At 43.2% G+C, this 16704-nt stretch overlaps 1 protein-coding gene, 1 long non-coding RNA gene and 1 pseudogene across 4 annotated transcripts in view; 1 reads left to right on the forward strand and 2 right to left on the reverse strand.

Moving 5' to 3' along the window:
* Positions 1 to 4547, reverse strand: part of LOC126548198 (WD repeat-containing protein 46) — an 89902-nt gene extending 85355 nt beyond the window's left edge. Inside the window, exon 1 of the mRNA XM_050196339.3 lies at positions 4421 to 4547. The gene's annotated coding sequence lies outside the window, so the exon portion shown is untranslated. The remainder of the gene's footprint in view (positions 1 to 4420) is intronic.
* Positions 4548 to 5015: 468 nt separating this feature from the next.
* On the forward strand, positions 5016 to 15665 carry LOC129380898 (uncharacterized). Of its 3 annotated transcripts, XR_008609101.2 has the most exons (4): positions 5016 to 5519; positions 5607 to 5847; positions 14394 to 14489; positions 15436 to 15665. It is a non-coding gene; the product is annotated as an uncharacterized lncRNA (long non-coding RNA). The 3 variants fall into 3 exon arrangements; XR_008609100.2 differs by having other exon boundaries at positions 5016 to 5847; XR_008609102.2 differs by lacking the exons at positions 5016 to 5519; positions 5607 to 5847 and adding an exon at positions 12276 to 13693.
* LOC126548298 (uncharacterized) lies at positions 10142 to 10927 on the reverse strand (annotated as a pseudogene).
* Positions 15666 to 16704: the final 1039 nt, after the last annotated feature.

Here is a 16704-nt window from a genome sequence, read left to right on the forward strand (position 1 = left end):
AAAGGGAGAAGGCAGCTGGGGAGGATCACGTAACAGCAGATTTGTTGAAGGGTGGTGGACAGATTGTTCTAGAAAAACTGGCCACCCTCTATACGCAATGCCTCATGACTTTGAGCGTACCGAAATCATAGAAGAATGCTAACATAATCCTAATTCATAAGAAAGGGGACGCCAAACACTTGAAAAATTATAGACCGATCAGTTTACTGTCTGTTGCCTACAAAGTAATTACTAAGGTAATCGCAAATAGAATCAGGAACACCTTAGACTTCTGTCAACAAAAGGACCAGGCAGGATTCCGTGAAGGCTACTCAACAAAAGACCATACTCACACTATCAATCAGGTGATAGAGAAATGTGTGGAATATAACCAACCCTTATATATAGCTTTCATTGATTACGAGAAAGCGTTTGATTCAGTCGAAACCTCAGCAGTCATGGAGGCATTACGAAATCAGGGTGTAGACGAGCCGTATGTAAAAATACTGAAAGATATCTATAGCCGCTCTGCAGCCACCGTAGTCCTCCATAAAGAAAGCAACAAAAACCCAATAAAGAAAGCCGTCAGGCAGGGAGATACGATCTCTCCAATGTTATTCACAGCGTGTTTACAGGAGGTATTCAGGGTCCTGGATTGGGAAGAATTGGGGATAAAAGTTAATAAAGAATACCTTAGTAACTTGCGATTCGCTGATGATATTGCCTTGCTTAGTAACTCAGCGGACCAATTGCAATGCATGCTCACTGACCTGGAAAGGCAAAGCAGAAGGGTGGGCCTAAAAATTAATCTGCAGAAAACTAAAGTAATGTTAAACAGTCTCGGAAGGGAACAGCAGTTTACGATAGGTAGCGATGCACTGGAAGTGGTAAGGGAATGCATCCAGTTAGGGCAGGTAGTAACTGCGGATCCGGATCATGAGACTGAAATAATCCGAAGAATAAGAATGGGCTGGGGTGTGTTTGGCAGGCATTCTCAGATCATGAACAACACGTTGCCATTATCCCTCAAGAGAAAAGTGCATAACAGCTGTGTCTTACCAGTACTCACGTACGGGGCAAAAACCTGGAGGCTTACGAAAAGGGTTCTACTTAAATTGAGGATGACGCAACAAGCTATGGAAAGAAGAATGATAGGTGTAACGTTAAGGGATAAGAAAAGAGCAAATTGGGTTAGGGAAGAAACGCGAGTTAATGACATCTTAGTTGAAATTAAGAAAAAGAAATGGGCAAGGGCAGGACATGCAATGAGGAGGGAAGATAACCAATGGTCATTAAGGGTTATGGATCGGATTCCAAGGGAAGAGAAGCATAGCAGGGGACGGCAGAAAGTTAGGCGGGCGGATGAGATTAAGAAGTTTGCAGGGACAACATGGCCACAATTAGTACATGACCGGGGTAGTTGGAGAAGTATGGGAGAGGCCTTTGCCTTGCAGTGGGCGTAACCAGGCTGATGATGATGATAATTCAGGCAGTTCCTTGCACTGATGGATCATGTGGGCCATACACATTCTCAATATCACACAAGTTCAGCCCATTGACAACACCTGGCACCATTAAGATTCTTCACATCATTGTAACATTCGATTTCACTGCTATCACACTGTTTTACAAGCTCATCCTCATTGTTACTGCATCATGTAGCATCGCTGTGTGGGGGTGTATGAATAACGATTTTTGAAATCTAATTGAATAGTGCCAGCAGCGAGTTGACTCAAACATTCAATACTTTTTTTTAATAGCTTTCGAATAATGAGCAGCCGTTTTCACAATTAACAGAAAATGATATTCACATTCTAGTATACTTAACATTAAGAAGTTTCTGTCATTGCATTGCACATTATGAAGTGTTGTTCATTCACAGCCATTCACATTTAAGAAAAGCGACTATTCAATTTGAAGTCCAATACGAATAGGACATTATTCAATTTGTCACTCGAAAGTTTTGAATATTTGCATACCTCTACCAGTGTGAAATTACATTTCACAGAGTTATTGAAAGCTCAGCAACGAGACATATTTTTGTCATCACATTCAAGCTCTTACCACAGGTAGGAGGCATGGCAACCTTCTCACTTGTGTCCGTCGGTAACCTTCTATTCACTACTATTTGCGTGATTACAAATCACATTCAACATCACATCTCAACATGGGGGTGCAAGCAAGTACCTCTCTACCTCTTTTGCTCAAAGCAACAAATGCCGTCGTGATCTGCTGGTCTATGGCCTACGTGGTTAATGCCAATAAAAGTGGATAGATGAAGATATAGGCACAACCCGAAGAAAATGGAGAGGCATGTCAAAATAAGTGCAGCATATTCTGGTCACCCCTTGTAGAATCATAAATTAAGGCATGTCCAAGAAGCATTAGTGCAAAAAAAAGGGGGGGGATTTGTGCACTACAGGTGTTTTTCATTTCGTGTCTTTTTTTCTAAGAAAGCCTACGTATGATAAACCAGTAACTACCAGAATGGCCGGCTTATGGAGCATTATTACAATGTTCATAAGGTTGTTCGCTATGTGTCACCACTAATTGCAATGAATTTGGTTGTGCAAACTGAACCTTTAAAAATACAGAGTTCCGCTCAAACGAGAGATCATCAAAGCAAAGCAAATATGAAACTGCTTGTCTGTTCCTTCGGTTTTCTTAGCTGACAAGGAAATATCTGTTTGGGAGGCATGTGCACACAGTGATAGCCAAATTGTACATCTTGCCTCCTTGTAGTATTTGCTGCTGCTCTTTGCTGTAGCATTTATGGATATGAATGAACATAAAAGCAATACTTTTTAAAGCAAAGCTTTCTTAGCCTACCCTCCAGGGTTTGGCATGGCTGCTGTTACTGTTGCCTGCTGCTGGGTTGGTTGGCATCTCGGCGGACATGTGTCTGGACATATATAATGAAGGTTATATGTGCACCGAATGCAAGTACCAGCAAACAAGCTTACATAGCCCCTATAAGCCGACCAAAAAAGTGGTGCCAGTAAGCACACCTCTGTTCTACATAATAAAAATAAATTCCTGCATAAAACCTGAGCATATAATGTCAGCTCGACGGTATCTCTAAAGCATATCAACCTTTTAAAAGAATGTCACACTGTATTCTCTGATTAACATGATTTTCTTTGATTTAGGCATTTGTTATGTGCCATTGAGGGTGTGCCGATTCTTTGTCAGTCCTTCAGAATGGATATGCGTCACTGCGACACAACAGGTACAGAATCCTTAAATGTAGCAAGATATATGCCGTACTTCTCTATGCGTACACCTATCATCACCATCCTTTTCTCGTCAAGCATCATGCATCACCTTCGTCCTAGTCACATACCTACAAGAACCTCTCATGATACGAATTGGCCCGATTTGTTGTTCGGCTTTCGGCAAAGCTTCCGAGCGGTGTAGTCCATAAATATAAAAATTGCGTGAAAATGAAGTCGGGGCCTTTGTGGTGGATAGACAAACATCGCATGAGGTTGCACTTTTGCATAGGATGAAAGTAAACACAGTTGTACGTATCGCCGTTAGTTGTATAAGATTTAATCCAAATCGCTTTACTAAAGTTTGGCTTCATACAGATTCATACATATTTCGGCAAGGTTCTGACTGGCGTTTTTCGTCGCGACGACACATTGGATTTTTCACAAGCACTGCTCCAGAAGGGCACATGTAACCGGCAAACGGAGGCCTCAGGAGGGCACCTGAGGTTACAATAAAGCAGGCGGCGCAGGAACTCCAGGGCACCCAAGGGGTAGCGGGGGGATCAAAGCTGGAAGCAGGGCGGCCCGTGGGATGGGGCCGCGGAGGCCGAAGCGTTCTAGCTTTGGTGTCCTGGTGGCGCCGCCAATAATGCGAAATAATGACACGTTGTTACAATTAGTAACAACACAATTGAATAAATATAATTACGTCCAGGCGCCAACTTGCAACGCTAAGTTTAGCACTACCACGCCGCGCGACTTCTGCAACACCTGTCAGAACGTTGCCGAGATATATGTGCGTTGGACCTGCATATCTTTTCTTGAAGCTCTGTGAATACCGATCTTTCTCTCTTCACCTGTATGATAGTAATGTCAGGATTCACATTTGTTGAACCTAAAGACTGCGCACAAAGTGATCAGAGGCAATTTCATAAAATACATTTCAGAAGTACACGCATTTCAGAAGGTATGTAGACACTGTTGCTGGGCTAGTTTCCATTGTACAATTCATAAATGGAACTCCGCACAAGCCATGCACAAATAAGATGCGCTTTTGTTCCTCCTCCTTATTTGCGTTAACAAATTTGCAATAACCACTGGTACGCGCTCACGCGGATGTCTCTATCCACGCACTTGCACGCAGCGCTAACAAACGTAACCTCTTTAGTGCGCGCTATAACTCAGCAAATTACTTGTACATTAAGTATAAACACTTCGACATATCTCACCGTTTGCGTTCGCTCGTGAGCACTAAGCGGACGAAATGCAATACAAGTGCAGAGCTGACGAAGAGCATCGACACACAAAACACGTGCACTGCCCAGCCAACACAACACGCAAGCAAGGAATAGCAGGATCAGTATGGCTGCGGCTTTAGCCCACGTTGGCTTTTGCTTGGCGAAGAATGAGACAGCTCCCTCGCAGTAACAAAAGCAGATCTCGAATGCTATGTTTCGCATCAAGATCGCATTTTATTGTTCGGGTCGTTCAGTATTGACATTTTTATTTGCCTAGCCTATCAACAAAAATGCGAAGTTGCCTTCGTCTGCGCTTCTGGTAGTGAGCGATGCCCGAAACCTGCTATGACGTTACTGGTTGGTTTCGGTATCTGCAGTATGGCAAAGCATGACATTCGAGATTAACTTCTGGTACTCCGAGAGCCGTTGTTTTGGAGCATAAGACTTGACACCGTCTGTACTCAGTCCTATTCAGTTTTATTAGGGCTATTTTTGTTACCTACACTTCGTGCAGGCTTGTGTAAACGAGTGTAGTGCCGGACCATTGCCGGGCAGAGACGACGTCGTCTGCTGCACTCAGTCAGCAGACAAAAAGCGCCTGACTCCAAACCAGAGAGTAACATTACAGAATACCTATGTAAATATCCAAACTTTGCCTGACTTGGCACTTACTGGCTTATACATAGTATGCACGTACGTCATTCAACGATACTCCGGCTTCCGGTTTACGGCAGCGCCATGTTGGGGAACCTATAGGTACAGTTACAGTGTACTAGAATTCTAGTACACTGTAGTACAGTGTACTAGAATAGGTACCATAGGTCTATGCCAGCCTATGCGCGCGCCTGTTGATAAGGTACCCCAAGATGGCGGAAGGTAGTGCGAAAGCTGACGACAGCAGCGGATGTGACGACACGTGCATACTATGTATATGTTCTTGCCTGAAACTAAACGCAAATGTACGAGTTTCCTTTCATCAACAAATCCAGACAAACCGCAACTAAATATATCGCGAATGCACAGGGCACGAAGACAACTTCTCAACGCGTAAATACAGCGCGGAGTCTGAAACAACCCGCATTATCTGCGAGTAAGATAATTTTATCTTCTTTAAGGATTAGTTCACCTTCCTCTGTGACACATGATCACGCCAGCATGATCGCTACCGTCTTTGCAGTGAATATTCACTATCGTCGCTATATCAGCGCAGACCATGGAGGAAGGAATGCGCAGGAGAGGCCCCGGCCAGCACGGACGTGTAGGAGAAAGTCTGGCGGAACTCAAGTGCTGTTTTTCGCAAAGGAGCACTGGAACTGGTACCAAGGTCAATTGCTGGTACCGCTGGTACCCCAAACGTCAACGTTGCCATATAGCGACGTGCTCTTGAAGCTCTCGCTGCTGCTTTCGGCCTCTGAAAAGTGAGAGAAGATTTTTCTGCCTGTCTTTCTCGCAGCACATTCTGTTTGCAAGGCAAGCTGACTTCGGAGCGTGGTGTGTAAGTTGTGTTTAGGGTCTTTGCGTGTGAGTGTAAGGCAGCAACAGATACACTAATTAAGTGATCACGGCGCGGGTCTTCTTCTTCAGCGTGCCGCGGAAAGCACAGGAGCTCGTCTGCTTCACTAAAACTGTTACAGAAGTTTCGTAGGCTTTGTTCTGACGCGCGTCGGCAGCACACACTTCCTGCGGCTCGTAGCAATACAAGTTCAAAGCTCGCGCCTACCTGCTCCGGCGTGGGAGGGGCAAAGGGAGATGGCACACCAACATGACTGCATTTCCGGCTTCAAAAACCTGACGTCAGGGCCTCTCCTATTTTGTTTCTTTCCTCCATGCATGGACAAAACTTCTAGAACACTTTAGTAGAGTGTACTAGACAATGGTCGAGTCGGCCGAACGACGAGCACATCAAAATCGGATTTAACCGCTCTTTCTGCGTATGCGTGAGGAGCAGTGGTTGCGAGAAGGAAATGTGGGGACTTTCGGTCCTTGAGATTTGTCTTCGCCTAGGTAGAATTTAATATGTTTTTGTCGCAAAAAAACGCAACGAAATTTAACTCGCCTCGGACCCCGCTTTCTCGCCACGCCAGCCTCGCATTCTGTCGATTCTGCGCTGCCAGCTCGGCTATAGGACGAATGGAGCAAACAACGTTCTCCCTCGTAGTACCTAGGCGAACTCACGAGGGTTGCAATGTGGGCTTGTTAGTTACGCATCTTGAATATGTTTACGGAAGCGTGAATAAAAGACGGGACAAAAGAAGACACACAGGGATACACAGCACTAACTTCAAACAATGTTGATTATCGAAAACCAGGACGTACGTATATACACTCAGCCAACATATGAGTCACAGCCATGTGAACAGATAAACATTCAAAGCGAAACATTTTTATAAGTGATATCTCAGCCACGCGTAAAAATCTCAGTTCTTTTTCAGAGATTTAATGACGGTTTACTTAGAGTTACTGTATGTGCTACCGCAGGTGTAGCATATACAGTAACTCTAGGTTTACTGATACAAGAATCCCCCAGGGCAGCAATTCTGCTCAGCTTCTATTACAAGTCTAGTCATTTCGCACTTTACCAGTAATGGTTGCAATTCGAAGAGAGGGGAGCACTTATGCTGCTTACAATGAAGGGAGAGAAACCCATCTGATGCAACTTTGTCGACTTTATTTTTGTGTTCGCGCAGCCTATCATCTGCCCGACTGTTTGACGTAATACTTTCCACACGATAAGGATAAACGATATATAATTGAAATCTTATACCCCTGTCAAGCGGGCAAGTTAAGTGCACTTACGGCGAGTGCACTCGGTTTTTAAGTGTACTTTCCCAAATCTTAACGTCGCAGCGGAGTGTACTCTCAGATGAGTGCACTCAAGTCGGAGTACGTTTACGGAACGCACTTTGCTGGCCAAGTGCGTAGCCTCGCCGCCAACGGTTTGAAGGAGTGCCTAGCCTCGCCACCAACGCTTTCAACGACGCAAAATGTAATGCATAGAAAAAGGACACAAAAGTTCATTTCAGTTATTGAGCAGCTTTTAACAATATAATTTGTGTTTAGCGACAAGCGAAACAGCACAATTAAGAAACGAATTTATCATGTAAGCAACTAACGGCGCCAGAATGATGCGGCACTGCGGCGCCGCCATGTTTATTCAGTACGTGTTTATTTTGGTGTGAAAGCGTGCTGACCACGCCAGTCGTGCTTTGAGCCGTGTGCGTGGCATCTTGCAGTGTAGCTAAATATCGAACTCGCCGTCTTTGCTCATATATACTCGCTCATATTCTGTTCTAGCAGGATCATGAGCAGGATCAATTGCCGCACACCGCCATGTTGTTTTGGATTGGCTAGGCATTCGTCTTGGCCAGCATTGACTTGCAACACACTTATTATAAAAACATCTTCGTTTCTTGTTGAGACAAATAGATGAAGTTTGTTGTTATATATAATTCTACTTAAAACAATCGCTTTTTAGCAGCTTTCTCTTGTTAACTTACCTCTTTAAAAACGCGCTCTTAGTCTGTCGCCATTTTTTTTTTTTTTTTTACTGCGAGTGCACTCTGTTTTCCCGTTAAGAAGCGCGTTGCCTAAAGTGTGACTCAAGGTCCCGAAGTGCACTCCCCATAAGTGCACTTAACTTGCCCGCTTGACAGGGGTATTACAATCTCTAAACCTTTTCCTGTGTTAATTAATACCCCTGTCAAGCGGGCAAGTTAAGTGCACTTACGGGGAGTGCACTTCGGGACCTTGCGTGACACTTTAGGCTACGCGGTGCTAAACGGGAAAAAAATGGCGACACTCGCACAAAAAAATGGCGACAGGCTAAAACCATGTTTTTTGAAGATGTAGATGAAAATTTAAAAAGAAAGAGGTATAGCTTCACTTTCTTTCTTTCCTGGTCTTGTTTTCCTGCACAAGCTCATTAGTTTGTTAGGTGCAGAAAAAACCACATCAGTGTTACCTCGGCGGGCAATTTCCGTTAGGTTGTGCGACAACCGGTGGATGTAGGGTATAACTGTTGGTCTTTGTTTTCTCACGGTTACTATTTCCTTCTGCACGTTCAGAGGGCCCAGATTGCATGCTATGCTTGCCTTAGTATTCCTTCTACAACTGATGCCGGAACTTGACTGGGATAACCTGCATCATGTAGGCGCATAGCCTGTTGTATGAACGCTTCGTCAGTGCAATGATACCATAATTTAGTAAGTGTGTTAGTGAAACACATTTTAGTGAAACACAAAAGAGGGATTGCAAAAATGTGTTTCACTAACATACTAATTCATGCCATCATTGCACTGATGAAGCGTTCACACAGCCATGTGTGAACAGCACGCAGCTTGTTCACATTCTTCCGGGCTAGATGTGATTTGCATGACGATCGAGTTTGAAAACGAGACATATGTCTGTGTTCTTTGCGATTTGCATGTCCTAAATTGTTTTCTATTGTGGAAGTTCTGGCAGGCTTATTACGGAGGGAATACGAACGTAAATATATAAACAATAATGTGACCATAGTGGTACGGGGGGGGGGGGGGGAGGAGGGCTAGGTAGGAAGGAACGAGACCATTTAGATGTCATTAATTTTTATTTCAAACACGCCAAAGCTACTTTCGTTTTCTTGAACCAACCCGTGCAAAACGTTCTCCTTCTTTAATACTTCTGACTAGAATGTGTTTTCTTTAGCAAATCGTCCTTTTTGCAAAGTTGCCCAAAGTATTGCTCGCACGTCATGAGTACATTCACCTTCAGCACAAGCATGGCTTTTAGTGTGGCCACCTTAAGCTAGCTGTGCCTTCTCGGCAGTCCATATCTTGCTCATGCGAGAAAACACCCTCTCTACCGGTGCATTTGTATCTGGCAGGCACATGCAATACTCCAGCACTGTTTTTAGGTTTTCACAAGGCACATAATTTTTCTCGAAATGCTTGAGAATCTCCACCCAGCGTTCCCCGACAGATATTTTCTGAGCCTTCCATTCCTTATTTTTTTCAGTGGTCACATAATGTGAAACATTGTTGATTTCATCAAACATGGCATTCTCATCAACAGTGACATGATTTAACTCTAAAGTTACGAGTTCTACAGTTTTCTGCACATCATCCTAACGTGGTGATGACCCAAGAGAGGCCCATAGAAGGGCTCTGACCTCGTCAATTTGTTGACACCATCGGTGGAGGTACGACGCGCACGTTTCATAAAACTTCATCACCGTATTCACTACCTGTTCTCTTCGAACTTGTCTCTGTTCTTCGAGCACTGTTGCCCTTGAGCGCACAGTCGATGGTGGAAATGATTGCTCAAATCGTTCTTGCACTTTGTTCTGCAGCTGGCTTAGGGCGCTATAGAGTTCGACAGCTGTCTTCGTGTCCCCTTCAATTTGGAGTACAGTAGCTTTAAACATAGCAGCTTGACTATGCAGAAAATAGAGCCAGAGCTCTGCACATCGGTCTTCGAAAAACGACTTGATGAAAGAGGGACACTTGTCTATCGACAAAAAATATGCCTTTAAAGCAGGAAAGAGCTTTAGGACCCCCTCAACAGCTAGCATCAATGCCAACCGCCTGGTCTTGCTATAGCCCAGAAGCCACTGGTACTCCACTGATGCAAAATCACAAATCTCTTTGAGACTCCACCCTGACCTTGTAAACGTAAAAGTACGAGTAGATTTTCACAGCCTCAATATCCAATGGCAGGCAATTGGCAGCAGTCTGAATGGTGTTGTGTACTATGTGCGCAGCGCAGCCAATTCCAAGGATCTTGTGATCCATAGAATCTTGCAAACTCGAGAAAACATTGTTCTTCCTGTTTCGCACAGCACCACCGAAGTTGCAATCAGCGTTGTCGGCAGTGAAAGCAACCAGCTTTGATGCGACTTGGTTGGCTTCGAGTGCGTCCATAATATACTACTGGCTCACCATGGCTGAAGTCTCACATGGCAAGGTGTCAATGTCAAGGAACTTCGTCAGCACTCCTGCAGCAGCAGTAAAGCAGCGCACCATTACCGGCAGTGCCTTGAAATCCTTGTGGTTGGAAGCATCACAGAAAACTGAGATAAATTTAGCCTCCTGCAGGTTAGTCTTCAATTCTTCCTCTGCAGACAGGGCAAGCACGCTCTGCCTTCGTGCAAGCAGAGCAAAATTTTTCGGTGAACAATTTCTGCACACGCTTTGAAGTACAGTCCATTGATCAGAAGCTCTGCTTGTGAGCAAGCCTGTGGAAGGCGATTACACCCACTGATGCAGCGAGTTGGAGCTCCTTTTCCCCAGCACGTTCTTGTTTGAAGAACTGGGTTACTGCACTGGAACTAGCAGCAGCCGACACGCTCTGCTTGTGCTTGACAGAGCTAATGTGTTTTGCTATGTCTGAACGTCCGCCGTGAGCGACAGAAAAGTCTGCCCCACATGCATCACAGTGCACATTCCACTCTGACTTACTCTTCTTGATGAACGTATACTCTCTTTCCAGCTGCTTAGTAAATTTGCACTTGCGTTTCGGCATTGTTGCCGCCAACACGACGAAACATCAAGCCTAAAACCCGAAAACAAAGCCACAGTGAAGCCAGGCGGCTAGCAGACGGCAGCCATCTCCTAGCCGCCTGGTTAGCTTAGACGGTAGAGCGGCTGCCCCGAAAAGGCGGTGGTCTCGGGCTCGAGTCCCGGACCAGGACGAATTTTTCTTCAACTGCGAGGCTTTTCCTTCGAGGAAACCGTATGGGTTTCCTTTGTAGCATTTGTTACGAACGGGTGGATATGTTTGATTTTCCCTTTAATAATTACTTCGACGGCGAGTGAAAGCGTGCGAGGGTGAACCATCGATCGCAGCTCAATCTCGCGCGCGCAAGGGAACAAAGCGGGGAGGAAGCGCGCCGTCTTCCGTCGCACGCAAGGAACAGGGGGGTGGGGGGGTAAGGGGGCGTTGTACTTCGGCAACAACGTGCGGCCGCGCGCGGTCGCCCCAGCTTTATCTTTTTCACTGTTCATTTATTATACCCTCAATGCCTGTCAAGGCGTTACAGAGCGGAGCGGTGATCGGGGAGTGATAAGAAAAAAAAATACAGCATAAAAAGCACAATTTGACAAATAATTTGGTAAGAATGCAATGAGTCGAAAAAAAAAGAAGCTATTACAAAATAAATACAATATATACAGGAACATGAAACCGCATTCTTCTAAGTAATATTGTCTAAGGCATCACGAAGCAAGGAACTATCGCTGATGAATACAATGTTTGCGAGGAGGCCGTTCCACTCTAGTGACTTCCGAGGTATGAATGGCTGGGAAGATGCATTTGGACTGCAATAAGGAGCGTGAACCTTGTAAGAATGATCTATGCGACGGGATGCGTAGTGTGGAGTATGAATGAATACATCGCGCACTGCTGTACTGTGAAAAATTTTGTGAAATATTGATAAACGGGAAACTTTAGTTCGAGCTGCAGGAGATGGAAGAGAAAAGCCAGTTCTTATATCTGTTACGCTGGCAGTTCTAATTCGAAAGAATAAAACGAGCAGCGTTATTCTGAACAAATTATAACGTGTTAATTAAGTTTATGTTATTGGGGTCTCAGACCGCTGTAGCCTAATCTAATTTCGGATGTATTAATGTTTTATAAAGCAAGAATTTTAAAGAGTCTGGAGCCTTAAAAAGTGTCGCCTTAAGTAACCAAGAGCGCAGTTAGCATTGTTCACTACATTATTAATGTGAGTTTCCCAGGTAAGGTTGAATTCTATATGAATTCCTAAGTACTTGTACGAGTTTACTTGTTCTAAAGGAAGGTTACCTAAATAGTATACCTAAGAGGAGTTAGCTGTCCTAGATACATGCATAGCTTTACACTTAACATTTAATTCAATTAGCCTTATACTGCACCAGTTAGATATTATATCTAGGTCGGATTGAAGACGGTTAGTATCACAATCTGTAGCAATTTCTCTAAAGAAAGCACAATCATCAGCGAAGAGATGAATGTTAAAAGTAACTTGCGAACGAAGGTCGTTAATGTAGATTAAGAACAACAAAGGACCGAGAACCGATCCTTGGGGCACTCCGGAGGCAATAGGGCACATCGGTGAATTGTAGCCTTTAGCATTAACGTATTGTGAGCAATTAACAAGAAAGAATTCGATCCGTTTTAAATTATTAGCATGAATATTGAAATGAGTTAGTTTGTGGATTAGAAGTTTGTGACAGACTTTATCGAATGCTTTTGAAAGTCTAAAAAGTTGCAGTCAGCGCATGATGAGCGATCAAGAATTCGATGCAACTGATCAGTGAAAGTTACGAGTTGAGTCTCACATGTGTATGATTTCCTAAAGCCATGTTGGGCAGATAAAAAAATGTATTGCCTTCAAGAAAGTCGACGAGGCTTTTGAAAACAATGTGTTCTAGCAGTTTGCAGCACGTTCTGGTAAGTGAGGTGGGGCGAAGTATTTAGTTTTGCTGAATTTTTATTACCAGATTTCTGGAGAGGAACCGCCTTTCCGACCTTCCACTGACGAGGCAAAGCGCCTGTGTTGAGTGACTGCTGAAAAATTTTGGTTGGGTTAATATACCTGTACGGAGAAGTATTAAGAACTTAGTGTTAGTTGAGTCGAAGCCAGATGAAGAATTGTTTCAAGCTTGTCAATAAGAGCTGCCTGATAAAATCTTGAAACCGATCTGCTTTGGTAGTAGAGTCGATAGGTGAACGAGCTTATGTATCTGTGGAAGGCGTCGCCCAAAGTGAGCGCCGAGATGGAGTTCAGAAGGTGAGCATGGGATACTTGTCAAAGGCCTTCTCCAGGTCTAGGCCTAAGATGCCTCTTATATCTCTCGTGGCGTTGTCGATGATTTGACACTTGTTGACCTTCATCACGTCTTGCATGGACAGGGTCGGACAAAATCAGATCATGTTGTACGAAAACAATGAATGAAAGAAATGATAAATTAATGGAAATGAAAATGAATGAAAAAACAACTAGCCGCAGGTGGGGAACGATCCATTACGCGTGCGATGCTTTTACCAACTGAGCTACTGCGGTGCTGTTTACCCATCCATTTCTGGGCTGTTTATGTTTTACTACTAGAACTAACAATGGAAGTGTTAGCCAGTGCCACCACTCGCAAACCTTTATGGCAGATGTGTAACATCCTTTCTGTCGCAGGCGTCATGAGTACGTGATCTTTTTGGGTGAAGGCAACTGCTCAACAAACCCACACATGCTACCTGAAGGCATTACTTGACTTTTCGTGGCTTCGATCATGTTTTTGAGTTGTTGTATACACAGTAGGTAAAGTTATAACTTTTCTTATGCTATGCACACCTTGCAGTTTATGTGCATAAATGTTGCTAAAATAATAATCTCTCAGGAATGCATAATCATCCAGTGTCATTTGCTGTTCTCCCTTACCTTTTCTGGGGCTTTCATTCCTGCCTTAATGCAGCCATTGTAATAGCCACATGGTTTATGTTAGTGTTTTAGCTTTGAATTCTTTTTGCTAAGTTTTTTTTTGTTTATTTTTTCTCGAGACATGACGGCTCTATCTTATGAGGGCACTGCGGGCATCGTGTCCAGTATTTTCAGGCAGCTTGGGTGGAAACTTCAGCACTCAAGGCCAGTGGCAGAAAATAAGCCTCGGATCTGCATGTTTACAGTGTCATTAAAGGTAACTTTAGAGGGCTGTTGACTAGGCATAAGTGCAGTGATTCTTACTCCCAAAATTCATGGTGTTCGGAATGAAACAAAAATTGATGGACACATTTTAATCAGAAAATTGTCATGCACCCAGTGTAGCTACAGTTGGGTGGATGGCAATTTTTTATAGAACTCCCTCCCCTTGCATGCAAGTTCCATAGAACTGAGTTTCCACAAATTTAATTTATTAATTGCAGAAATGTTTGTATGTGACAATGCTTCAGATATCAGCCAAAACTGCTGATATTCTGTGTTACTTGCATTGTTTGACTAGATGGTTTGGTATTCCAGAAGCTATTCGAAGCCATCCCACATGGGAAAAAACGACAACCCGTGTCATTTGCCAAGCAGCAGTCGCTAGGTTGAAGAAGTGCACTTTGGAAGTAGGTAAGAAGTTGGCATGTTATGTTATGCTTATTGCTCATTTAGTTTTCATTCAGAAATTTAAACCACACTAATGCTATTGACTAAGTCAGCATTGCGTAGCATGTTCCCATTTCAATAAAATTGACTCTCGGTTCTACATAAGAATTTATAGTGCGTGGGACATGATTAATATTTGGCTCAGGGTTCTAAACTCTACTTGCATCAACTGTCACATGTCTTCAAATATCTATTGACAATGGCTAGATAACGTCCAAGAATCATCCATGCATGCTGTTACAACATCATGCTTCACTGTGGCCATACGGAAACTTGTATACATTGCGATATATTCTACTTTAGACATAATAAATTTTGCGAACACCAAGTAGTGTAAGACATCAGTTATTGCAGTTTTAATTGTTCAGGGCCGTTTGCCAGCAAGATGCAAAGTGAAAGAAAGCTATAATAACTTAACTTCCAAGCAGCAAAAGAACATGGAGATGCTTTGGGTGAACCTGAACAGCCATTTTAAATTATAGAGTGAATTATACCGGTCTTCTGGCATTATGCTATGCCTTCACATTTATATTTTTGGTCCGTTAATTGTGGTGCTTGTTATTGTTGTAGTTTTTTGCTATTGTTTAGTCTTGTGAGGACAGCCACTGAAAAGCGAGGCTTAAAACAAGCAACTATGCACCGTGAGTGTTAATTGAGGTCCTAAAATATTGTAATTTCATAACTAGCATAGAATCAGCCCTTGAAAATGATGTGTGCATTACAGAAACTATAGGGTTATAAATATACACTTGACAGCTGTCAATGGGGAACAGTATCTTTTTGGATATTGTCATCGCTATTTCTGTTAATATGTAGAGATTATTTCTTAATCATGTTTATGTTAAACATTCAACTCTTATTTCCTGGTTTTACTCTAAATGAGTGCTTTTTTTCTTTTTGACTGGCACAGATTCTTCAAAAGCCACTGGGCCTGCCACCAGCTGACATGCGTTTCTTCGTCCTCCTTAGTCCTGTGCCTTAGTCCTAGAATGTGGATGCGGGGTCAGTTTTTCTGGACATGCCATTCATAGTATATATATTCTAGTCAGTCAATGCAAAGCATGGCATCTCATTCGTTACCTATATATACATTTAGTCACAATCAATGCAAAGCAAGCAGATGTACATAATTTGCAAGAATAAAAATTTGTACTTTGCTGATTTTCTTGCCTCCAAAACACTGTTACAAAATGCTGGTTATCAAAAAGGCATTTTACAGTATTTTTACAAGATATCTTTTCAGTGTGCCTCATTCAACACCTTTGTGTGGTGCACCTATTTTTCTTGTGTTAGCAGTACCTAAATTTCTAAAGTGCTGTTCACTTGCAAAGTGTTATGCTGTTGCGGCACAATTCATCCGTGAAGAATTTCATTTTGGTGCAGAAGTGACATGGCTGCCATATGTAAACATGTTTCTGTGTCATATACAGGCTCTCAATCTTATACCTTCAGAGATTTTATTCCAAACTGCAGAATCTATGCAGGTGCTTTCAATAATGTATGCCTTTGCAAAAGCATGCATTTAGGCCATAATACTGAATCTTTCTCAGATTAGTATATTTTTGCATGTTTTAATTTTGAAGCTGGAACCAGTCGTATTGAATACATGTACATTTACTAGAAATCCTGAATCGTGACACCAATTTTAAGAAAAGCATGGCTGTACCAGTGATCTGCATTAGTGCATGATTAGCATAGTTAACCTTTTTTACAGTGCAGATTGCATACCGGGTGTTTCAGCGAACACTTTAAAAATTTTTTTAAAATTGCCTGTGACAAATAGCACAATTCTGGTCCTTGAGCTGGTCTACTCGAAGAGGCGGACCTTGCTTCCACAAAAAATTGAAATTTATAATTGACTTACTAAAAATTCTTTAACGTTTTAACGAATTACCTTATGGCACATATTGCAACTTACCAATTCTAGCCGGGGAGTTCGCAAGGCGGATCCACTTGAAACGAATTTTCAGGGTGAGTGAGTGAGTGAGTGAGTGAAGCAACTTTATTTGGTCCGCTGTAGACGTAAGCAAACTCCACGTCACCTGGCTAGGCCCACTCGGGGACCATCAGGTGAAACCTGACGGCCCTCTCGCGAGCCCTCTGGACTGCCAGGATTTGAGAGGTCTGATCCTGGGCCCTAATTAGCTTCATCATTTCCTCTTGAGTGAAAGGGGGACCA

The sequence above is a fragment of the Dermacentor andersoni genome, chromosome 1, assembly GCF_023375885.2.
Source record: "Dermacentor andersoni chromosome 1, qqDerAnde1_hic_scaffold, whole genome shotgun sequence".
In the NCBI taxonomy this organism is placed as follows: Eukaryota; Metazoa; Arthropoda; class Arachnida; order Ixodida; family Ixodidae; genus Dermacentor; species Dermacentor andersoni.